This window comes from Cyanistes caeruleus, chromosome 5 (genome assembly GCF_971803275.1).
Source record: "Cyanistes caeruleus chromosome 5, bCyaCae1.hap1.1, whole genome shotgun sequence".
Taxonomy (NCBI): Eukaryota; Metazoa; Chordata; class Aves; order Passeriformes; family Paridae; genus Cyanistes; species Cyanistes caeruleus.
Window position 1 is genome coordinate 79,540,858 of NC_141705.1, and position 25,473 is coordinate 79,566,330.

General features: G+C 42.1%; 1 protein-coding gene across 15 annotated transcripts in view; it reads right to left on the reverse strand.

Moving 5' to 3' along the window:
- LOC111929010 (bifunctional heparan sulfate N-deacetylase/N-sulfotransferase 3) overlaps positions 1 to 25,473 on the reverse strand; it is a 255,816-nt gene that overhangs the window by 65,832 nt on the left and 164,511 nt on the right. Inside the window, exons 15-16 of one of the 15 annotated variants that reach the window (XM_086888066.1) lie at positions 24,889 to 24,970; positions 14,345 to 14,555 (exon numbers count right to left, since the gene is read on the reverse strand). The exons of the other annotated variants lie outside the window; for them this stretch is intronic. The gene's annotated coding sequence lies outside the window, so the exon portion shown is untranslated. The remainder of the gene's footprint in view (positions 1 to 14,344; positions 14,556 to 24,888; positions 24,971 to 25,473) is intronic. 15 annotated transcript variants of the gene reach the window in all.

Sequence of the window (25,473 nt, forward strand, 5' to 3'; positions counted from 1 at the left end):
CACATGTAGTTCTGAGGGCTTCACTTTCCAAACCAGAAGAAAATATAACAGAGGTGGAACAGGAAGAATTTTCATACAGAAAAATATGGTTAAAACTTGTTTAAAATCAAAGCCATCCTGTGAAGAAGGAAGAGAACTCCAGGCAACTTTTGGTTCAGTAAAGAAATAAAGGCAACAATAACAACAAAGCCTACCTGTAAATCTAGGGATGGAATAAGAGAGACACTGGTAGAAATTACAGGTTATAGTACAGGAGGGTCATGTGGCTCGCTAAAGACAAAAGAGCTTAAATCCCTGACCAGAGGCAAATACCTACAGCTGTTAACAGAGATACAGAAGAGCTGGAACTACTTCATAAATATTCATAAAACTGAAAAAACAGAACAGTGCACCTGTATCCTGTGAAAAGAGGTGCTCTCCAGCCTACCAGATGCTAAGAGAATGCTAAACCACAACTGTGGGGGATTCATACTTTTTAGTCAGGCAATCTGCATTATTTCTACCCAGAAGCCTAAAATTTTGGGTCAGCAAATTTTACTGATTTAAATTTTTTAATACATCTTGGAATACCAGGGCACTGACAGAACAAAATCTTATGCCAGTATTTAAAACCTTCTGTATGCTACTCTCTTCAAATGGAGTAAATTCATAAGGAAAGCACAGTTTGGGCAAAATCAAAGTGATTGTGATTCAGCGTGGGAGAAAAGGAGAGAGGTAAATGTATGCATCTGGCCTGACATATGTTTTGGCTCAGCTCTGTGAAAGGAAGAAGATACATCCTGCAAAGAAATGTCACAAAGAACAAGTGATAAATAATGAATAAAGATTCTGCTTTGTTTGTTTATAGAATATCAAGAGCATCCTGCTAGGTGCACTTTCAATTATCATTCATTCTGCACAGCCCTACTGTGATTGCTTTAACCTTGATTTTAAGACAGCAGTAACAGTAATGTGCAAACATATTGGTACAGCCACGGTAGCAAGGCAAGAATGGTGAAAAGTGTATTTATAAAGCAGTAAAATCACATTAAAACTGCTATGCAATAAAAACTACATTGTAGCAGCATCTGGGAAAAGGGTATTCACAAACCAATAATATCCTATTAAAACTAATGTGCAATAAAAGCAAATCACAGCAGAATTTCTAACAGTCTTCAGACCAGGGCTCTGGAAATGGGATTTTGACCTCTCCCAATGCTGCTGGCTTCAACTCAGCTCTTGGGGCAGAAGCACCCAGGATACAGCTTGGGTTAAGTAACCAGGTTGTTCTCCCCATTAATCAAAAAAACTCACAGATGTGATGAGTTAACCAATTATACAGCAAAAAAAGTCTTAAAAAGTACACCTGAATCTAATGAAACTATCCTGATGAAGAAAAGAATGAAAAGATGAGTCTCCTTCAAAATGAATGTTTTCAAATAGCACATGGCTGTACTTTCACAAATGTTACACTCCTGCACCCAAACTGCAGTGAGAATAACTGCACTTGAGAAGAAATAATGGGATATTTTTGAATAACTGACTTTGCTTACAATTTGAACCACCTTTGCTGCATCTCTGGTTTTTCCCTGTGGAAGCTGTAGTCTAAAATCCACCCAAGTTCTTTGGAGCTTTTGCACGTCAATGAGCAAATGTCAAACTCCCCACTGTCAAACTCAGGTCCTGTTACACTGAGGGAACCCGATAGAGAAAAGCAAAAAAAATTAAAAGTAAACACTGGAAAGTGAAATTGATGTTTGTCAGGGCTGTGGTGGCTTAAATTCAAAGGCTACCCTGCAACTGTAAACAAACATTCCTCAAGGTAAGCAGCACACACAAAGCCATCAGGGAACAACAAAGCTCCAGAAATGTGCTCAGGAGACAAAGTAACAGCAAGAAAAGAGAAATGTGGAAATCTCTGTGGTGGCACAGAGATACAGGGGAAGCTGCTGGGAGACCAAGTGGGTACCATATGAATTATTCCATTAGGGCCAATATTCTGCTGTCATCCACCCCTCCTGTCTCCAGTGACTGGGGGTGATGAACACCCTGCAGGACATGGGACACACATAGGGCTCAGAGCCATCCCTGCTGACTGACACCACCACAGGAGCAGGGTCTGACCCTGCTATTGCCCCTGAGGGGAGCAGGACAGGGCTCCTCACCTCCTGCATCCCCCACAAACAAGCGCACACCCTGTGCTCCGCACAACAAGGGGACCTTTTTCTGAAAGGCCCCCAGAATCCCAGGAAGCAAATGGTTTTTCCTCTTCGCTTAAAGAGACTTTTGCCAGATTTCTTGAGCAAAATTCACCACTGCTACTACAGATGCATCACACTCCTTGTTCTACTGGAATTACTAACTACTGGGGACTATTTACCCTCAGTTAATGTCTCAGCCCAAACCAAACCCTGGAAATCCACACATGCTCAGTATGCCATTTTAAGATTCTTCACTTAATTCTTTACCAGAAACTCATCTCATGTACATCACATACATGGATGTGCTGGCCTCATGTTTTAAACATCTGAAAAAGCCAATTAGGCTTGTCACTGATCCTGTTGTTTCTTTCTTTTACGTTAAGGCTTCTTTATAGTCCAGACCCCTACATGGGATATGTCTCCAACAAAAATAACATAAAAACAAGGAGCTGAATTTTATTCTTCTTGTATAATGAGCTTCCAGTATGGTGCTCACAAAGACTCTGTTCTCATGTAAAGTAAGCAGGAGGGATTAAAAGAGCAAGGGCTGTATTTTACATTCACTTATCAGCTGTGGCTCAGCTCTTCCATGAACTGCATTATCTCATTAAAAATCCACTGACTGTCATGTTGCTCAGTCAGGATATACAGGGAGCTGCTGTTCTCTTCTGTGAGTGACAGGCATCAGTAGAAATGTGGTGGGCTGAGTGACACGAGTGGCTGGGAAGCATAAATCCATAACAGCACAATGCAGTGGAAAAATACTCTTCCAGTGTGATTCCGTTTATTTTGGCAGAGATTTATATCAAAGTTCTTGGGAAAAAAAATTTGGTTTGGTTTCATTTTTCTTCCCCAGTGTAAAAAAAAACAAAACCAAAACAAGAACAAAGAAAAAAAGCATAAAGTAGAGATGCAGATAAGTCTTTTCTCACTGCAGGATAAGAACTGAGCACAAGTTAGCAATAAGGACACACAGCCCTCCAAAGCTCAAGCACTGACCTTGAACTTCCTGAGGACTAACTTCTCTGCCAAGCTTAGCATAACAAGCTCCCTGGAATAATTTGGGCCATGGTAGCCCCAGGTACAGAAACAAACATTAACAAAAAAACAAACAAACAAGAAAAAGAAGTGTTTACGTGATCGTTTATTCTGCACTTTGTAAACTTAAAAAACCACAAGTCACCTGCTTCCTTCATCTGAAAGAGACTGCCAGTATCGAAGCAAACCTTTTCTTTGAGGAGAAGAAATACATTTTGGGTGTTTGGGGGTGGCAGTTTTTATTTGGGGAGGTTGCTGATGTCTGCTTTCAGCTGGATGTGAAGATGCTTCTCAGCAAAGCCACAGGTGACGGCTCCCTGAATGAGCCCTGGATGCAGCACCCCGCAGTCCAACAGGAAGCACGTGCCCAAAGTGCCCCCTGAACTGCTGCATTTGAACAGCCTTTGGCTCAGGACAGACTTCCCACTTACATGAAGGGTTGTGAATAAAGAGCTGGGATGACATTTGAGTGGTGCTTTAACTCAATTTGTGACCTGCTTTTATTTGCACCAGGGAGTTTATGGGTATGAAAGGCTGGATCTGGCATTTGCACATGCAGCCCTTTCTACTGGATCAGTGCAAGTCTGCCTCAGAGTCAGAGGAGAATGCTGCTGATTGCAATTCTTTACTATTGAGATGACTTCTCCTTTATAACAGGAGAAGTTTTTTACTACAAAATGTGAAGTGGGGGAGGAAGGAGGAAGTTTTCCATCACAAGACAATGAGAAATGATTGCTCTCCTTGCTGATTGGAGTACTAACTGGCTATGTTTAAAAGCAATGTAGTTCAAGCCTCTGCTTTCCTTAATTATTCCCTTTCTCATAGGAAAATCACAATGATTTGATTGAAAATAATAATTAGGAAAGTTGCTGTTGTGTTTCACGTCATGAGCAATTAATCTCCATTTTCCTCACCCAGCAGGAGTGAGGAAACTCAGGGCTGCAGAAAGCCAGGGTAGGGATTTCCAGGCACCAGAGAAAGCCAACATCAACCTGCTGCTGCCATCAGTCAGCTGCACCAGCTCCCTGGCCAGGGAGTGACTGCATTTGAAACACAACCTATCCTAAAATTCCCTCTTTCTATATCCGTATCATACTGTTGCTGCTGTCTAATTCTTTGACTAGCCTCACCTCAGGGCCTCTTTAATCACTACCATTTCCAATTTTCTCTTGTTCATTGAGCCTGTGTGCTCAGGAATAATTTCCCCAGGGGAGATCTCTCTGCATTTTTTTTTTCAGCTTGATTCTCATTTTGCATTTCCAGTGCATATACTTTTCTCACTAGGCACTATTTTGTTCTTTTATGTCTCTGTTCCTGTAGTGTTTATAGTACCTGTCACCTCAATACCACCTACAATTTTTATTAATGTTCTTTTTCCCCTTCTCCAAAATGCAGCTTTTTTCAGTATTTATGATGAAGCATCTTTCCCTACCCATCCTTGGCCACAGAATAACAAAATCTCTTAAAACAATGACTTAAAGAAGTAATTTTGTTTAATTGGACAAAGATCTCATTTATTTCCTTTACAGAGTCGTTTGAACTTGTCTGGTTCATAAATTTGAAAAGTTTACAACTGAAAAATAGCACTATAATTCAATCCTGTGAAGCCTGGAAAACAGGAACTGGTCCACACTTGTACCTGGTGGATAAAATATGTTCAGTTTTCCCTAGCAAGGCTCAGACACCCATGTCAATGGCAATTTAAAATCTAAATCTGACTGCTTTTCCCTAACCATGGATGTTGAACAGACTACATCATAACTTTGTATTTTCTGCCTAGCTGACCTTTGCAGCCTTACTGATAAATTCCCACTCTTAACAGTGCCTGACCCATATCTATGTTTTCCCATTAGGAGATGATGATTACAAGCAATGTTTTTCCTACAATTCTCCTGGAAATGTTGCTACTCAACAATAGCACAGAATAATCATTTAAATCTATGCTAGGAGAATCAAGAGGTTTTATTTTCCTCTTGACTGTAGAAGAAATGGCTAAGGTTTGGCAAGTGCTCCTTATGTAAATGTTTTCTTTTCTCATCACCAATACAATGTCCCAGTTATTTAAGGGTTTGCTACTATGCCACAAAAAAAGCATATTTTGGTTGCACTTCAGAGACTGGCAAGGATTATTTTTAAATTGGTAAACAATGCAGTAGAATTCTGCAAAGTAAAGACCCAGAAAGGAGGAGATAAAAATCAGGTCTTTAGGGAGGTCTAGCAGGGACTATGGGGAGATGCCCTGAAATTTTTCCCTCCAGTGATTTCAAAACAGACAGAACCATCCAGAAGAAAATCACTTTTTCAACATCCCTGCAGCAACACGGAGCTGGTTGCTACAGAAAGGACAGTGGAAACCTGAGAAATATGCAAAGTTTCAAAACAAAAAGAGCTTTTAGGGAGGTGCTGCAGAAAGGTGGCCTTGCAAAGTAATATTGCCTCTCTGTTACAGGTTTTAAAAATTAACAGCACAAGTTACAGCCTACCAGACACTCTGCAGGTAGGCAGCACCCTATGGTATCCCGTAAACATCAGTTTATTCCAAGGAATAAATGTGCTGATAAATGCTCTAGAGCACCAAGACCACTGTGGAAGTCAAACTAAAGCAGAATTACAGTAATTAAGCTTTGTAGCCATAAGGAGAGGGGGGTGTATTTTTGTAAGGTCACTGCAGATAAAGGCAGAGAATAGCTTAGAAATGTTGTGCAGCTGTGGAAAAAACATTCCTACTCTCCATCAGCCATCAGTTTTCTACAGACAAGGCACAGTTGAAAAGACACCAGCCTAGTGTGGAAGCTAAGTGCTAAGCACTTTTCCATGTGCTTCCCAGATAAAAGCTGACAAAGAAAGCAAGGAGAGGTGCAGCACTAACTCATCTCCTGGAACAAAACTCTGCCTGAAAGAGAACAAACCATCTCTGGGTCTCCAGGACACATTATTAGCTAGGTCTAGGAGCTGCTGCCAGCAAGGTCCCAAAGTTCCCAGTGGGAAAAGCCCTTCAGTTGTGTCGCGGGCCATGACAACCAAAGGAGGTACAGGCACCTCGCCTCCCTGCACATGAATCTGAACTTTGCACATCTTCAAAACAAAATGTAATTTTTTTATTCTTCCTCTTTGGCCAGATTTTTTCAAAAGGCTTTTGCCAGTTGTCAAGCAAAAGCAGATTCTATGGGAATAGAGGTTTGAAGTAGAACAAGTCCTGTGTACAGCCAGCAAACCCAACCAAATCCCACACAGGTACAAGAAGCGGCGCCTGTCGGGCCAGAGAGGTCATGGAAGTGAAGATGAGCTCCCAGTGCCTTTCCACTGGCTCTGCTCTCACAGGACTCTCAGCACCTGTGTGACAGGTGTGAATATATCAAGTCAGCTTGCAAACTTCTGATGAAATTAATGGGCTGTTTTATTCTGCTTCACGTGATCCGGAGTTATGTGTCTCCATGTACTGAATTCTAAGTATGACCATAAAAGTTAGAGAGGGTATTTCATTGTCTGAAACTTCTTTATTGTAATAGATCTACTGGTTTACAGCCATGGCTTTATACTCACTATTATTCACTTCTCCTGTCCTATGCAACTTCATTCTCCTGGAATAACAAGGACTCTTAATCTTTCTATTGATAGAGTTAAACGAGGAATCTCTTATCCCATGAAGGTAAGCTGGAACCCAATTATCCACTACTTGCCTCTGTGAGTGGGTAATAGGATAACACCAGAGCCCTCTGAAATGTTCAGATAATGCTTTAATAGGACTTTCCATAGGCAAAGCAGCGTGAAGAGAAGCAATCCTGTTACCACCTCTGTAAGCAGAGGAAGTATCACTACTCCAACACTACTAAAAGAAAAGCTGAGGCTGAGAGAGAAAACCTTTGAAAAAAAGATGCCTAAAATTCAGGATTAAACTCAGAATTAGATGGTGGACAGTCCCCTGATGATGGCATTTCAGTATTTTCTAGCCTAGCCTGCTTGTTTAGGTGCCTGATTGTTTCTGTTTGGATTCTGTCAGTGGGTTTCACGGCCTGCATTGTGGTTTTCCATTAAAATTGAATTACTCCTTGAACAAATAGTCACATTTCCAAACTCAAAATTGGTTTTCAGCCAAATTTAGACAAATGCTTATATATCGTGTTTGCCAACAGTGTGCACATTAGGCTTAGTAAAGTCATTCATTACACAGTATGAAGAATAGCCGCAAAAGGATGCAAATACAGAAGACAGAATTTGTAACCCTCAAGTCAAAAAAAACTAACACTGTAGTGCTAGTCTGTGTTTACACCCACTACTGGACCTCACACAAAGTCTTCAAAATATTCATGTCCCACCCAGAGCACCTGCAAAAATGTATCTGTGTCAGTTTATTAAAAATGTAAGCGTGTATTTATTTCCCTGTTCCTGGCCTCTTCTGTGGGCATAAACTTCAAAGGGGTTACCCACTGTAGCTCTAGTAATTTCAGTAGTGCTGCTGATTTGTGCCTCAGCTTGTGAGAATAATAAAAATATTCCTTAAGAAGTGTCCTCAGTTTTAAACATTTTAAGCTTGGATTAAGCTATAGGTTTCTATTTCAACAATAAATTCATTTTAGTTGAAACTTCAGAGACAAATTTGAACTAATTTTATTTTATGAAAGGAAAAGCTCTAACACCTTTTCAAATCCAGACTTTAATTTGCTTTTGATATATTAAACACAGATCGTGTTCACATTTTAATCTGGATTGTGCTAACTTGATAAAATTACATTAGATGCAATGGGGAAAGTGTTCTTCTGAGTGTGAATTATTGTAATGGTGTTTGCTTTTATTTGCTAAAAATGAAAGAAAGAATCAATCACCCTGATTTATTGATACCCTGACAATTCAGTAACCCACCAAGTCCTTTGGAAATCAAGAGAGAGGGGTCTTTGCCAAGAAGGCACCACTGATCTCCCTCTGCTCTGGAGAACTTTGCTTTCTGCGTGTCAATGCTGCCCCCACACTCCTAATGCACATTTACATTTCTGAGAACAAATCTCTGAGCGCTGAAGTGAGCTTCTCATGAAAATTATTGCTTTAAAAGGAAAATGTGCTATCTCATGTTTTCTGGCAAATGGGGTCTCCAGCCCACCCACCTTCTCTCCTTTCTCTAGCCATAATCCTTTGGACCATATTCTCCTCTTCCCACATGTTCTGCACTGAAGCTGATGATGCCATTCCCGATTCACTGCCATGGAAACCTAAAATTTTTTGTCTTTTCAATCTCCTTTCTGTCATGGTTCTTAGCTAAGACTAAGTGGTCTGCAGGATGCTAATTGCCTGGAATATGGTCTTGCTGTTGACAATAACCAGGTGTTTAAAAAAACACGGTTTAGATTCATTACCCACTTTTTAGGTATCTATTGGTATGTGTGATGTTCATCCTGGAAAAAGATTCCAGTTAGGTCATTGTCCTGAATTATGCCCTATGAGAAAGGAGTACATCAACATCAGATAATGCAGGCAGAGCGTGGAATTCATTGCTGGGCCTTTGACTGGTGCAGCTGAGTCTGAGCCAGGCAAGATGTGTGGCTGAGGGTACTGAGAGGGAAAAGAAAAGGCAGTGACAGCGAGGCTGGCTTTAAATGACTCCACAGGGTAGCACTCACCTCAGTAATACTCATCCCTGGGCTGTGGAAGCGATGCCACAGAACTCATCTAGGAATCCTAAATTTGTTTGATCTGTGGGGAGTGATGGGACAAGGATATAATTTTCCATCTAGTTCAGACAAGGCAATTGGGTCAATGACGTTTTCCCCCATCTGCCTCTCCTTGCCTTACCTCCAGCAGTCCCTCTGCCAAATTTGCCCTGGGTTACAATCTGTGCAATCAACCTGGAAATCAAGATGGGACTGCTGGCTGCAAGTAATCCCAACAGGATGAGGAAGGCTGGATAAATGTTGTTGAGGAGTGCACAGCGTGCAGCTTGGCAGGATGGTGCCAGAGCTGCTGGTGAGACAGTCCGTGCCCTGCCTTTGGACTGGGAATGAGTGCCCAGGAACTCCCTGACTAATTACCTGCCTCATTATCTGCCAGGTATGGCTTTTCCTTCACGCTGCTGCACCGAGTGCTAGCTGAGGCTGGCAACATGAATGCTAATTGGGGCTAATATTTTATGTGAGCTGCAGAAAATACAAGCATTGAGATAACCTGGATTTCATCCCCCAGCTCTCTCCGTGCCTGACAGTTAGGAAGCAGCAGTCACTCACCTGTAGGCCATTAAATGTAACACAAGACCGGCTTCTCCAAGTACCTGAGCAATTACTTCTATCAATCAAAAATTCTCAAGTTATTTCCTTGAGGTAAATAAAGCCACTAGAATGGTAACTTTTAGAAGTGACAGAGATAATAACCAAACTGAGCTCTGATGACTGACGTGGCAGAGAGGAGGCTTTGCTTATGTGTGCAGCCATAATTGCTAATGTCCTGGTGTCCTAACATAAAAGGCCGTGGATTTTACAGAGACAGCAAAGCACAAGACAAAAAGCACAGAAACAAAACAAATGGTCTATGAGAATCATCTGTTGTCTGTGAGTAAATGGCTGGCAGCAGTTCCGTTTGCTTACAATCTTGACAAGCATCTCCCCCTCTGACAGAGTAACTAACGTGCCTTAGCAGTAGCTGCACAAGTAGCCCAAAGTGATTAAATCTCACTCTTTCTTGCAGGAAATTGCCTGTGAGTCTTGTCTCACAGCTACATTATGTCTCATTATAAGTTCTGTCTTCTATATAGATTGGACTTCAGTTTAGGAGTCCCACGGAACATCTGCTGTTTAAGCTTTCCTACCAATATGTTGCAGATACAGGAATATATTATATATACATTACTGGAAATCTGAACAGCTTTAATCACGTCTCAGGAACAGTTGCTCTGTAAATGGAAATGTCTTTGTTTTTATTCCCATGTTTTCTTTACTGGAATCAGAGATGATGAGAGCTTCTTTTTGTCACTTTGCTCTTGAAGGTGGAAGCATTTTCTTCATTCAGTGAAGGCAAACTCCTCCAATCTAAGACAGCTGAAGAAATCCCCACTTTTTAAAGACAATATTACAAATTAAAGGGGATTCAAAGTGTCTAGTTAGTGTGCATGAGGTTTTCTAAGGTGACACAGGGGTCCATAACTCCTAAAAAACATGGCAACTCTTACACAGGCTGAAATAATGAACTTCAATCAATTCTGAGAACATATAAAATTAAAAATCTGTTCTTTTCAATGAGGCACGCCTCAAAATCTACAAGCAAAAATAAAGACAACTTTAAAGTAGAGACTGCTTGGAAAAATATTTTAAATTTTTTCCATATTTTACCACAGCTTTTATTGCCTTTTTTAAATCTTAACCTTTTAAACACAAGCTGTCTAAGCTGCCTTGCAGCACTGGGCTGAAAAAGAGATTCCACCTTTCTGAAAGCCTTCTAGACAACCTGGGAATCTGATTTGGACCAGACTGCATGGGATGGGTCTTGTGGAGGAGGAAGGATTCCTGTCAGACCAGGTCTCATTAGTTCACCACCTCCAACAGCCACCACACAGTACTGAAGCTAAAAGAATGCTGCTGCTCCCCTTGAACGGATTTGGGAATTCAGGCTGTTCCTTAAGAGTACTTGGCAGGGCCACTTCTGCCTTGTGGTGTCAGCAACTATTAAGAGGGAAACTGTCTCCAAGGAGCCCAAACCTGTCCCTGTGCCACAGGCACGTTGTAAAGGAGCTGCAGCAACAGCCCTGAAATGGCCTTTTATGTGGCAATGGTACATTTTCTGCATCATAGAAAAGGCAGGGACTTCAACTCCCCCCATTAGCACTGTGCATTGTGAACAGCCACCACAGCCAAATGTACCTGCTGGAGAGCTTGGTGATGCTCTTCTCCTAAAATACATCACTTGATTGTGTTGTGAGGAATTACTGTAAATTGATACTATTGAAAAGAGGGTTTGGAGCAGACTCCTACAGTTATAAGAATTTCTGCCTCAGATACTGGAAGGTTTAGCAATCAGATCTGTAGTACAGTGATTGTGATTATTACAGTACATTATTAAATGTAACCATTCATTACCTGCTTGTCTCTTTTCTACACCTGTAGTGCTTTGGACAGTAGAAAGAAGATACCTAAAGTCTTCTCTTAGGAGAGATGAAATCTTAAGGTTTAAAATTCCTCCCTAAGGAAGCACCCTGTAGGAAATGTCACCTGCTCTGGGGAACAGTAACTGCTGCAGCCATTCCCTTCAGCAACATGTATTTACCCTTGAAAAACAGTTTATCCAGAATGACTGTACTCAGGTGAAATATGCTATAGATGTTAGTAGGGATGAACATGACTGGATTTCACTTCCTCACAGAGAAATCCTTTAAATTATGCCTTGATCATAAAGAAAATGAAGTAATCAAAAGGAAGAAATCTAAAGGAAAAGCAGAAATCAGAGAGGAGAGGGCAGCATGGTGCAAACTCTATTCTTTCTGCTGCCTGCATGCAGAAGGTGCTCAACCCCATTACTGTACCTGCCTGGCACAGCCAGTCCTACACAGCTCCCTTTTCAGCAAGGATCATTTGAATTACAGCAGCTTCTACAGATCCCTCATGAAAACTTTATTCCAAGTCCTAGACAAGCACAAGAGAAACAACCCTGCCCCAGAGAACAGGCAACGTGAAGAGATCAATGACAAGGCAGAAATGTGTTGTGTCCTACCTGAGTGTGGAAAACTTTAGATGAAACCTCTCATTCCCTTAGCAGCCTTACTACAGCTCCAGGAGCATTCCATAGTGCTCTCCATAGGAGCATGCATAGTGCACAGTTCCATGGATAATCCATGGAATATTCAGCATTTGCTACTCTATCATACATTTCAGCAGAAAAAGAAGAGGTTTTTCCAGTACTCCTTGCTATTCCTCATACAACCCAGCTCTTGGGCAGTTCTGGTCCCAGTTCTCCCCCTAGGCCCAGCCAAGGACAGGATCTTTCTTCAACTAAGTGCAACAGAGGAAATCCAGAAAAAGAGAAGAGGGAAAGAAAATAAAACACTTTTTGGAACTTCTCAAAGCTAGCTAGCACTTGCTGACCGACCTGTGCAACATCTCTGTCCATCTGCATTTCAATGGGACAGACTGACATTCTCATCCCTGGTACTTGTGACAGAGCACAGCTGTGCTGCCCAGGGAAAGCTGCTGCTGCTTTGGAACAGCTACGGTGTAGGTGGACAAGAATAACTCTGCTGTCAATAAGCCTTTCCTAAAGAGCCACAGAAGAACAGTGTGCAGCACCAACACAGACACATTGAACATTTATCGACTGAGCCGTACAAAGCCGCGTTCGCACCTTCTGTTACCTTATGTGGAGGAAACCTGGTGTTACCTTAGCTACCCCCTCCTGCTACAGCATCCCAAAAAAACCTCTGGAGGTTTCCTGCCCCCCTTCATTTGTCTCTCTGCTATTTTCTGTCAAAGCACCAAAATCAATAGTGGCACGCTGATAGAACCCAAATTGCCTGGAAGATCCAGTACGTGGTATCCAGTCAGTCAAGTGTGATGGATTTAATTCATGCAGCATTTATAATTCCCAAGCTCTGCTTGTCAACAGGGGGGGAAAAAAGGATAGATCTGAAAAGCAATCAGGCAGTTTTCAGAAAGACAAATCCTGCAGTGGTTCCACTTGCTCCCCTACCTCCATTAGTTTGTATTTTTTTTTCTTCACTCTCATTTCTGTACTTTTCATCTCTAATACTGGCATCATAACAAAGGGCAGCTGTTGCCAACTAAAGCCTGTTAAATTTTCTGGCAATTTCTATAGTGCATGCACAGAGGTTTTAACTACAGCATCATGAACCATTCTCTAATGGGCAAATTGTCAATCCAATATGAGGAAGCACATTTAAAATACTGAGGGATCCTACATGCTAACACATAGACTCTATTTAAGAGTTAGGGGCTGCATTTTCAGGTGGCTTTCCTTTCTCACACAGAGACCTGTATTTTGCTTTATATTTTCACAATTAATGGCCTAATTCTGCAGGAAGAGCCCTGCATCTAAACAGAAGGGGTTTTTTTATATGAGCAACAAGGGCACTGTGAATCTTAAAGTTTGAATGGGACTCTAGGAAAAACTTAAGAAGTCTCTTAAATATAATTAACCACAAAGAAACCATATCATTCTAGCACATTTTAGAGGCAGGGATCAGGTGAGGGCTGAAACAATTTTAAGAAATTGTCCTGGTTTTATTCTCCCCAAACATGTTCTTACGCCCAGTGATGCAAAGGGAATACCAAGGTGCATGGAGCCCTGAAGCAGGCCAATTTCTACTTCTTATCAGCATGTTGGTGTGACTTAGCCTGCTACTTTCTCCTGGAACCTGCCTTTCTAGAAACTTGTCCTCAGCCATGAACAAGGAATTCCTTGTGTGCTGACCAACACACAACAGTACAAGAACACTGGGAGGTTCCCAATCCTAACATCAAGCACCAGTCCTAAGACCCAGCTGAGTTGGAACTGCCCTGGCTGGGCACCTCAGGGGAGAATAATTTCACCATGATTTAACCCCTGTGCTTACTGCCTGCTTGGGAATCACATTCTGCAGAGCCTCAATATTAAGTGGGGGCTCCAGGGCCACTACAGTGGGGAGGCAGTCATTGGAACCAGTGGCTTTCTAAAGTCCCTGAGAAGGTGACTTGCTGGTGCAGCTTTTGATTTTAAGGCAATTTTAGCAGTTATTTTCTCCGAATTCTCTAATCTAAGTGGCAGTGCACCCTAAAAGTTTAAGATGAATCCCATGCTCCAGATATACACCTTCACTGAGGCTTCAGGAAAAGTCCCTAGTTTTCACACTACTTCATCACCCAAGTTGTTCAAGAGTTGGATGAGGTTATTAATTCCTGGTTTTATCTGGTGCTAACAACAGGATAATAAGCGTCATCTTGGAAATATTAATCTGTGTCCGCATGTCAGCTTTAGGTTTCCATCTGGTAATCTGACTCCCTGCTCCACACTCCCCCATGGCTGGAGGCCAAGGGCTGCCAAAAGAACGTATGGCTACACCTGCATTGCCATCTGCTGCACAGCAAAGCCCTTCCAGGATCACAGCAGTGGGGCAGGAAGACAAAAACAACACTTCTGTACTGGAAACGAGAATTGCGTACCTGAATTTGTATCGTCGCTGTCAGTATTTATCATAGATGAGGAGTCTAAGACACTTTCATTTACTGACGGGAAAAAAGGAGGTCTGTGACTTCAAAATCTTGGAAGTTAGGGTCACAATTACTCTCCTACTTTGTGTGTCTCCCTTGGAAGGGCTGGGATCTCTCCATGACAAGCACAATGTACTTCACATGGATTTCACCAGTGTGGCACCTGTCAGTGACATACAGAATTTGATTTCAATTTATGTGTAAAGACACAGGAAGGCTTGGGCAAAAAAAAAAATCTATTTGTATTTTCTTTGAGCTTATATTCTGCTATATTTTATTTCAGAGTAAGATACACTAGAATGAAAATGCAATTAAGATATTACTCAGTGAGTCACAAAAACAGATTTTTTGAAATGGACAGGGATTAAAAGGCAAGACTATTTGTGCTGCACTGGGGAATGATGATTACTTTAGATTTAGATGACAAATAAAATACTAGAATCAAACATTCAGTTATCTTACCAAGCAGGATGAATTAACTTCTTTTTTTAACACAGACAATATTAGTAAATAGGTAAAGACCTGGCCCCAAACCTCCAGCATACCCAAAATATCTACTCAGAGAGATTTCAGAGATGCCAAGGAAAGGGTTGCTATAATTTTACATACAAGTTTTTAAATTACTTTGGTGATACATACTTGCAGAAAATCTTAAAACCAAGTCTTTCCAATAAATTAGTTGAGGTTTCTGAGTTGTTTTTAACATGACTCCTAGGCTTAAGAGTGGAAATTTCATCAATCAGGGTCATGAATAATTTCTGATTGTAAATAAAGGTAGACAGGTTACTGCTGCCATTAAGCCAGACTTCTCATCAGCTCTCTGAAACTTTGGATCTTCATGGAAACCCAGGCTAAAGGGCCCCAGTCCTTCCCACTGTTCCACACCACAAAGGTGGTATTTAGCACTTCAGCCAAGTACACCCACGACATTCCTGTTCCAAATCAAGTAACTGGTTACATCAGTGCTCCCACCTCAGAGACTACAGCAAACAAAAACTTTCATGCTCTTCAGTGAACATCACTGATACCACCTCCTAATCTTCCTGATGGTTTGCTGTAGGCACTGAACTTCCACACCTTCCTCCCCCTCTTGCACAGGACGCTTCCTGAAGCATTTGTGTCAAGGGCTGGATGGTCTGGAGGTAACAGAGATTGGGACTGGATGTGATAGGAATCACCTCAAGGCTGTCCTCTCTGAACACTGATTTCTTTTTGTACCAGAATCATCTAAACCCCATAAGCATGCACCTCTCAAGCACCCAGCACCATGGCTATATGCACCAGGAACACAGAAATGATTCCTAAGAGGGAGCAAAAAAATCACATAATTCAAAACCGCTGGGGAAACGTGAGTCTGCACCGAGAACAGGCATCCTGAAAATCTGCATCCTCTTAGTTCTATTAATAACCCAGTGTTCAAGTCAGTATTGACCTATTAATTATGTGTCAGTAATTCATACAGAAGCATGCTCAGTTCCTAAGATGCAAGGTGAGATCAGCAGAAGGAAGACAAGAAATTGGTTTCAAAACCACAAACACTTATTTTCCACAGCCACAGGGAGAAAATAAACTCTCAGGCCAAAACCAGGATCCAAAGCTGAACATTTGCTACTGCTTCCATTTCATCTTTGCTCTCTCCAGAACAAACTTAGCGACCAAGTGGAGGTTTACAGGCACCCAAGTCCATGAGAGCGTTAGTCGGTTCTTACAAAAATTCCCTTTTCTTTTTGCAGCTCTTGCACTCCTGAGCCCACAGCCAGACAGGCTGAGACAATGGCTCCAAAGGAGGTGTGACCACCCTCCCAGTGCCCAGTTGCTCACTTTGGAGCCTCGATGTGTTCATTTACATGCTAACCCTATTAACCAGTAAGCAAAACACGAACCCGGGTTGATTTTCATAAGGCAGCTGCGCTTGTTTGGGGATTTTGACAGCAAAGACACACAAGACAAAACAAAACCCAGCATACAAAACAAAACCAACCCAGATGTCCTGTGGCAGCTTAGAGGAATTAAGGAAAGGGAAGGAAAAAAAAAAAAAGAACAGAAAAGAAAAAAGTGTTTTCTAAACTGCTGCTTCGGAGCTTTTATCTAGATTTAACAGATACATTAATTCAATTGACGTGCAGTTTAACCAGCCGACAACACATGAATACCTTCCACAAATGGTAGGATTTGCCTTCTTTCCCCCTGCAGAGACATTACCACAGATGTGAGCTTTTTCCTTTTGCTCTTTTCCTTCCCCCCATCCCTCTCTTTGTAATATTTTAGCAAATAATGACATGTACCACATGTCTCCCAACACGCAGGCAGAGGAACTCTGAAATGAGCTGCTCCCAGCTCTACACTGCTGATTCTTCCTTAACTGCCTCGGTCCCTTAATGCAATTTTATTGGCTTTTTAAATTTTTGATGGACAAATATTGATATGCTAATGACTTGCAAACCAGTATCCAAGAACGTATTCTCTTACTTAAAAGAAAAAAAAGAAAACTCAAACAGATTTTTTTTACCTGGGATTGGCATGATGTCTAAGGACAGGCATAAAAAGAAGCAAAACTGGGTGTTGGGAAAACAGGGACATGGTTAGAGAAATTCTTATAAAAGGTGGAAAAAAGGAGAGGGTATAATGGAATGAATGCAAAAATACGGCAAAAGAAAGGAAAAAAACAGTACTGGAAGGGAAATCTGACATTTAAACCTCGGCTCCTGGCTGGTGCCCATGGCAACTCCTCTGACAAGTTGGTAAAAACTATTCTCTCCTTTGACTGCTTTCAAGGATAATCCTTGCTTCTCTTTCCTGGGAACCATGACAGATTTTCTCTCTTTGGGGACGGTGCTGGAGTTTCTTTTATAATGGCTCTAATAAATAATGGAGTGCTAATGTCTTTGAGGATGACTAGCTGTGAAGTTGGGTCTGTTTGGGACACAATTTCACACTTGTGTCCAAGTGAGGCACTACGTGGCAAGGAGTACAGGTACCCTCAAATGCTTTGTATCACATGTTTGTGCCATTTTAAAAATTCTAAATGGAATCCAGCACTAATAAAAAAAACAAAAACATTAAGAGAAAACAACTTGAATTGCTCCATTGAGCTCAGCATGTGGTATTCACGGTTTCTAAATTTAAATAAGGTTTCCATCTGCTCTGTTGTTCAGGAATCTTAGGGAAAACTATTAGAGAGCAGGAGGAGGGGGGAGAGCAAGCATATTGAGGCAAGGTTATGCTTTCTGTGTGGGATACCTCTGAAGCAAACACAGTCTGTACTGTGCTGGGTCTTGCCTTGACACACAGAGCCCCACAGCCCCAATCCAGCAGCTGGGAACACCACCAGTGCCATGGAGTAAATGCCTCAGGTGTAAGGGAAACTGGGCTCCTTTGGAACAAGAATGGATGGATCAGCTGCAGGAATGAAGGTGCTCACACATGGGCCTATTGTTCTTATTTCCTCACTGAAATATGAGTAACAAATGTACCATTTCCAGTAGCTTTCACCACATTAAGTAGAAAGAGAAGAAGTGCCACAAGCTGTACAGCCTTGTATTAATAAGTCAAAGTCAGCAGGATAAAATGCACTCAGAAATCCCTGGAAGCACAAACAAGATGCAGAGCTCTAGCCCAGAAGAGAATAAACACAGTGTAAGTAAGCCATAAACCATGGATGTTTAAACAAAGTCATAAGGTTATATACTGGCCTTAGAATAAAAGCTTTTAATACATTTAAAAGCCATCTGGGAAATGGGCAGGACACAAATGTGGTGATATTATAAAATGTAGAAAACAAACACGTCTAGGAGGACACAGAGAAGCCCAAGAAAGCTCGGGGCAGAAGGGAAGCATGACAGCAGATGGAATTAGTTGTGAGTAAAAGGGATATAAAACATAACCAATAATCGTAACTTCAAACTTTGTGTTTTCTGTGCATTTAAATGAGTCAATCACCCAAAAAAGAGAAGATAGTGCTACTAAGGGACAGTGCCACGAAAACCTACCGTGTCTGTGGCACAGAGCTGCTAAAAGCAATTTCTCACAGTGAGGTTGGTAGTAGCACGTCAGTGTTGCAGGACTCTAAATCCTTTTCAAACCCTCCGAGAATGGTGAAGAAATGGGGTAGGAACACAGTTCTGCACTTTTGTTATGCAAATCCACAGTGCACTTCCCCCGAAACATTTTGTTCATTTCTTGTCACTGGTTACAGACACACACAAAGTTTTTTGGGGGGGACAGGACAGCAGACTGTAAAAGGATCGATTTAAATGATTAAAGGAAGGAGGACATTTCCATATGAAGGGCGATTAACAAGTTCTGGGGCTGGTTTCTGTGTTCTGCCTGTGCAGTGCTCACTATAATGCGCTGCCAACCACCACAGTAATGAGAAGCAGGACAAGGAGATCAGCGCTGCCCTGATTAAAGAGGATACATCTTAGGGAAGCTGTGATACCAGGCTACAAAGGACTGTGCAGATAAGCCCAGCATTTTTATAGGCCTTCTTAAAATACAAGATGAAGGAGGATGTTTGAAAGCCAGAAATGCAAAACTGACACAAAGTGCTGCATAATGAACCCATCGCCACCATCACCGAAGGCAAGGACTCAATGAGGTTTGAAAAGATGGCTGTTTTCACAGCTATGAAATCCACACTTCTTTCTGAAAACAATTAAAAACTTCCCTAATAACACAACCATAAAATATTATAGCATAGGATGAAGGAGGAGCACCTCATTCTTCAAGCATTGATTTAAGAATGCAGCCAAGGATTAACCTCATTTTCACCTGTGGGTATCGCCAAGCAGAGCACGATGGTAACTCAACACCCTCAAAATTAGGAAGAAGCTTAAGCAGCCTGTACAAATTGATGACTGACTGATGAAAGTGCAAGAGACACTCTTCCAAGTGTGGACACATCACGCTGTAACCCTAATTCACAGTAAGATTTTCTTCCCTCAGAAGCCACAGCAGGTCCAGCAACAGAAGATGTGACAAGATGAAGGCTGGACTAATTTTTCCAGAACACACTTAAAAAATAATTTAGTGAGTGGTAACAGGTTTGAGAAAATGTGCTCGCTTTTAAAGCAGAAAGAGGTTAGACAAGGATGGAATAAATAGCCTGGAAAAAGCAGATGGTATGGTGGTTGTGATGGACCATCAGCAATGTCTCACTGCAACGGGGATGCAAACTAAATGTGCCTCAGCAGTCCTACCTTTTAATAGAGGCTCATCCAACAGTTCTGCCAAAAATATGGGCTTGCTTTCCCTACAGGGTTGGGGTTTTTTTTCAGCAGTGCAGCCATGGCAAATGACCACACGGTCATGCATTAGTTGAAAAATTTGAGCAATAATTACTTCAGTGATTAGTAGTTGCAGATTTTAAAAATATTTAAATATGGGAAGAAGGAATACAAACATTCTGTTCCTCAAAACCAACTGATAAAAGAGTCCCATTTTCAAGCAACCACAAAAGGCTTAAAACTTTTGTTTTTAAAGAAACATTGAGGCTCCTTTTTCAGCTTCTTGAGTACAGAAACTGACACTTGAAGAAAAATGTCAAATACTGCAGCAATCACAAATTACATAAAATGTGAGTTCTAATCACAGGGTTTGGCATCACTGTGCTAGAACGTTAAAATATGCCCAAAATACATCCTGTTCTAGTGGGGAGAGCATTCAGCTGAGAAGGATGAGGCAGGATCTATTTGTGGCTTTCAGCAGTGGCTTTTGGGGCAATTATAAAAACCACCTGTAGAGCTGCTTCCCACTTTTATTTTGAGACACAGCGTTGACAAATCTGTACGATGCTTAGTAAAAATGGTCCCCCAGTTTCAACTGAGGCTGTATGTGTAATTTCACTATAAATAACAGCAAGAAAAATACTCCAAAGCCCTGTATTTAATTCCTTGTGAGAATACCAAGTCACAGGTAATCTTAGCTGAGCTTCCACATAGGCAGAGAGCAAAGGTTCAGAAATCTCAGCAGCAGCTGCCTTTTCCTCCTGTGAATAGACAATCCATGGTGGTCCTAATGCATTCTTTCCCTGCCTTCTCTGCTCCTTGGGAGTGAGTGCAAACACAATAATAATGCATAAATACAGGCATCATGGCCTAAAGCTTCTCTTTTCATCCCCAAAGCTTCATATTGCAGGTGTTATTTATACTCTTTGTTCCGTAAGGAAATCTCTGGAAAGCAAAATGAGGAGTTTCCAGCGTTTGGAAAGATAAACAGCTTGCTGCATGAAGGGGAGGAAGCACTAATAGGTTGCATGCACATAACTAGAGCACATTATTCTTCAGTCTATCACAGTAAAGGCATTTCCACGGCATGCTAACATTGTTCCTTGAGCTACTGCTTCAGGAAGAGAGTATTCCTGGTAAAATCCTCTGAGAGCACTAAAAACCCCACCTGCCTGCCCTCGAGACATGCCAAGTGATGATTTGAGTATTGGAAGTGATTGAGATCTGAGGTACCTGAGAGTTATCCAGGAGGGCCCCATTCTCCAAGCATCACATCTGGACTGTAAAATAACCCTCTGCTTGTTTCAGCTTCAAAAGAGCAACACACCTGCTTTAGGACAGACCAGCTACAGATTCCCAAATTGTGAGCTGGGTGACACTTCCACACACAGATAATATCAGTGTCTAAACCGCTCTTCTAAACCACGGCCTCAAGAATCGCTTCTTGGTAACCCACACCTAAACAGAGCTGGTGGCAGAGGTGCAGAAAGGGGATCAGACACACAGGGACAGGGTAGCAGCCTCTGGGAAGTGGGGAACTGGAGTTTGAAGGAGAAATGGGGAAAAGAGGGCATTTTTCCTCGCTCTGACTGTAAATATTTATCATTTATGCTCCCTGTTGATGAGTTACTAAAACATTTGTAATTTACAAGTAATCTGAGTTACAGTCACAAAATTAGGAGAATTCAGACGTGGCAAGAAACCAAAACAACTGGGCATTACACTACAAGCTACTTCCATTCTGCATTTGGATTAGACATCACCTTTGCAAACCAAACACAATGCTCCAAGTTTGTAAGTGGAAACCTCAAAGCAGCAGGAGATCAGGAGATGAAATGAAGTACTGAAGTTTCCAACCTCATGCTACAAAACGTCTTGCTCTGTGCAGCAAAGAGAAACCTGAACACCCACAGAGTGCAGGACCGTGGCTCCTGTGAGGAGAGTCCCGAGCACCCAAAGTCACAGCTATGTGGGAGGTCCCAGGAATGAAATTACCATCTCAGAGCCTCAGGCCCTACAGGTATTACAGCTGATTAATTCCCTACAACTGCAGGCTCGGTGACCCCTGAAGAACATAAAACCAGCAGGAAGGAGTGGCTTCCTTGGCAGTGTGTGTGGCACATGCATGAGCCAGGTGATGTCACTCCCAGCCACAACAGGCCTCCCACACTTCCTTCACCAGTTCCCCCTGAAAAGGTCCTTTTGGCCTTTGAAACAGCAAGCAGGGGCTTCAGCCTCTCCACAGACTGTGCTGTCAGAGCTGCATCGTAATTCCCCCAGCAACTCCTTCCTCAGTGCCTCTGGCACACCATGGCCAGCCAGTCTGCATTTCTCCCTCCTCAGGTGACTCTTTCTAGGGCTCTGTCATCTGCTCCATTCCCATCATCCCAGCACAGCTCCTCACCTCCAGCTTCCTTTCAAATGCTCTACCAGGACAAAGTCAGGCCTGTGTGTGAGAGGAAAGGAAGGACTTTATCCACTGGGTTACTTAAAATCTATTCCAATCTTCAAAAATGTCTGTCAGCAACAGTAGTAAAACCAACCCTTTTCCAGTGAAGCTTTAAAGCCACGTACCTTTAGCAAACTCCAGAACATCCCACAGGAAGCAGGGCTAGGTTTCACCCAGTGTGTGAAACCACCCAGTGGTGAACCCACCACCCCCCACACATGAATTCTGCGCCAGATGGAGCCTTAGGAAAGCAGCACTGACCTAACAGCAAGGTGTGCTCAGGGCAGCAGATCCCTATTGTCCCATTCATACAAGTCAGTGACAGACTGGGAGCAGTAGCTGGACTTTGTTTATGCTGAGGAAGGACAACAGGATGAAAAACAACTCCCTGCACTCTCAGTGCCCTCCAGCTGGGCTCACAAGAAGCCACGAGTCATGTACTGGTATGCTGCTCTTGCATAACATCATCAGATACTGCTCTTCTGGACATGCCTAATGTTTTGGAGGAGAGTTTTATTTGTTGATATAGAAACAACTGAGAAAGTAAATTTTTCCCCCTCAAGACAGACAGTGAAACATCTGTGTACGGATCAGCATTACCACATCTGCCCCGTTCATGATCAGCAACTGCCTCTGCCACAGCCAAAACAGAAATGTAGGCAGCTTGAGCTAAAGGCATTAACTCAACAAGTGAGGTGACAGATGAGGGAAAAACCCTACACATTCCCTGGGAAATCATCACTAGGCAGAAATCAAGCCCCCAGTTCAGCAGAACTCTTTATGCTTGAGTGTTTTGATGCCACTTGAAGAAGACAAGCCCTGCAGCGGCACGGAGCTGCTGAGTGCCGGTCAACACTTGGTTCAGTGACAGTTCACAGAGCAAAGCTCCTAAAAGTGCCAGCAACATTCCCTGGAACTGCCCCAGTGGCTCCAGCTGCACTCCCACTCCAGGACTGATCCTGGAGGATCATTCCAGGGTGATCCTGGTCAGGCAAAGCAGACAGACCAACTGAAGCCAGGACAGAGAAACAGCACTAAGCCTTGGCTTTACCTTTCCAGCAGGAACGCCATGCACAGGGACCGTGGAGCAACATCTCAGTAAACAACAAAACCCCAAATTAATAAGGAACCGGTCACATGCTTTGTGCCTGACATTTCTGTACTGTATATAAGTAAATGTTAACTCAAAATATCTTGCTGCTGGCACCACATTATCGTACCAGTGCCTGATTTGACATGTGCTTTCCTTTAACAAGCAGAGAGGCAATAAGCACAATCTATGGAGCTCCTCTCAGCTTGAATTCCTCTGCAACTCAGAGGGATACTGCAACTGCAATCCACCACACATATGGAATCATAAAATACTCATCACTGATTCTCAGGGGTAGGTTCCATTGTTTTGGCAGATTGGCACTTCAGCTCCTAGATGAAGTTTAGTAGCACTTAATTTTACAAATCTTAAGAACAAACGAGGGACAGATCACAGTGTTTCTGTCTCTGGCAGCCCATGAGAACGATCACATCCTTCCTATAACTTAACCAGGTACAAGGTTATAAGTACAACATTTCATCTCCATCTGCTTTTTGCACATCTGTACTACTGGGTCATACAGCAGTTCTGGAAAGATGCCCTGTAGATTGCAAAAATTTTTTGTTTCAAAACCAATTTACGAACTGAGAGTCATATTCAGTGCTTATGGTATTCATATCCCTAAAAATGAAAAGCTGAGAGTGAGTGATGGTTATCTCCTGTTAACAGGACTTCAAGACCATTTGTTTTCCATTTTCATTTCCCTGCACAGTCATAAATTGGTGTCAGATTGATTCAATGACCCAGATATTACTACTTCCACAACTTGGTCATTTTTATCTCCCGATCAAAATGGTTGCACTACAAGAAGGATCTTTATGTCTTTTTCTATCAAGTTGCCATGCCAGTTATTTGCAACATAGATGCTAGAATGGCCACATCACAGGAAAGTTATTATTACTTTTACTGCAAACAGAACAGAATTAGGCACGGCAGCAGACTAAAATTTTATTCCTCAGCCCCTTTAGTAAATTAGCTCACTTTGTCATCTGGTGCCCAGTTAACCCTCAGACAGACAAACTGCATCTTCCACACAGAAGATAAAAGCTGACTGAACATCTCCTTCACTGGAACAGTGTTTCCCTTTTTGTCCCTCTTGGTAAGATGAAGGCAGAAACAGCCATGCACGCTCCTGTGTCCTACACAGGAAGTTTCCCATCTGCCCACAAACAAGGGCTCATTTTTATTGCTTTGGACATTTCCTAGGGAACAGAAAGTACCACTGCCAATTTCTGCCCTAGGAAGTATTATGTTTGATTTTAATTATATTTCCAGAGCTTTTTAGGACTACAGCATTTCTAATTACTAGTGCAAACTGAAGGTATCAGGAAGGGATGCCCTCCTGACATCCTAAGGACAGCAAAACAGCCGAGCTGATCACATCACTCCCCACCTCAGGGTATGGATCAATGTCAAAGGAAGGATAATAGACTTAAGAAACCTCTTGTGGGCACTGGGAAAAGGCACCTGAGGAGATGCTTTACTGGGGGTCCCATTCTGATAGCATTCTGCTACAGGAAAGAAACAAATTCTGAATGGTAGCACCACCGAAGTCCTGCAGAAACCTGGTGAAATCCCTCTGGAATACTCAAATCCCACATTTCATCATGGAAAAAAAAAAATCCCTAAAACACTGGACAGTGAATACACTGCTGAGACTACATCCTCCTCTTGGATGTTAACTCTGGGTACACAGTGGGTGAGAATGGGAAGAAAGTATTCCTGTAGTTACCTCTTTATCCACTGCTCACCCTCCTCCTTCTCCACTCTCCTGGCTTAGTGCCTGCAGAGGATCCCACTTCGGTATCTGTGGTCTGAAAACACTAACAGAACTTACCAAAAAAAAGACTGGAGAGACTGTTGAAATAATACAGCAAAGATTAATTCTTTCTAAGAATTACTGCCAACTAAGAAAAAAATAGGCTTTTACCTCTTTTTTTAGTTCCAAAGACAAGAAGGGTTTTAACTGAAAATAATTACAGCTCCCTAAACCTTGGAAAGCAATGGATTTAGTTAATATGCAAAACTCTCCTTGGTGTTATGCAAATAACTGGGTTATGGAGATGCACGAGAGAAGGGTTTGTGTTATGAATCAAGGTAAGAGAATTTCATCACAAAAGCACAGATGTTCCAGGGACTGGCTTCTGAAAACAAAGTTATGTAAAAAAAATATCTCAAAAAAGCTCCCTGGCAATATTCAATATTAAGGATAACCACAACTTCCTACTCTTGCACTGCTTCTCTGCATAAGTGACGATAGCACTCAGCTGTACCCAGACACAGATGGTTTTGTTCAGGTGACTCTGCTGACTACATT